The sequence below is a fragment of the Cordyceps fumosorosea genome (assembly GCF_001636725.1).
Source record: "Cordyceps fumosorosea ARSEF 2679 chromosome Unknown scaffold_52, whole genome shotgun sequence".
In the NCBI taxonomy this organism is placed as follows: Eukaryota; Fungi; Ascomycota; class Sordariomycetes; order Hypocreales; family Cordycipitaceae; genus Cordyceps; species Cordyceps fumosorosea.
The window spans coordinates 72,512-72,937 of record NW_017387352.1 but is presented as its reverse complement, the minus strand read 5'-3'; positions in this window follow the sequence as shown (position 1 = coordinate 72,937).

The following is a 426-nucleotide window of genomic DNA, read 5'->3' as shown; positions in this document are numbered from 1 at the left end:
CATTTACATCACTGTTTACCAGTCAAGACAGGGACAGCGTGCTGAAAGAGGCCTACTCTACCAGACCGGCAGCATTCTCAGCTCTGTTCAGAAGTCTACAGTGGATATAGTGCTGGAAAAAATGCTGCTTCTGACGGTTAAACCGCTGACCATTCACTGTCGTCGCAGCGCTGGCCACTGATTTACTGGTAAGGTTGCTTCTGAACAGAAAATCACGCTGATGATCCCCAGGATTTCTCCATACTGGTAAGCATTCCGGTGTAATCACCAGATCAACTCGCTAGCGCGAACTGCCTTGAACTACCGATTAGGGGTAATTATAGCTGATTTGAGTAGCCTCTACCGACAACCACTAACCAGCACTAACTGACAGCCACTGACTGAGCACCAGCACTTACTTGCACTGACTGCCGCTCTCCCACCCCG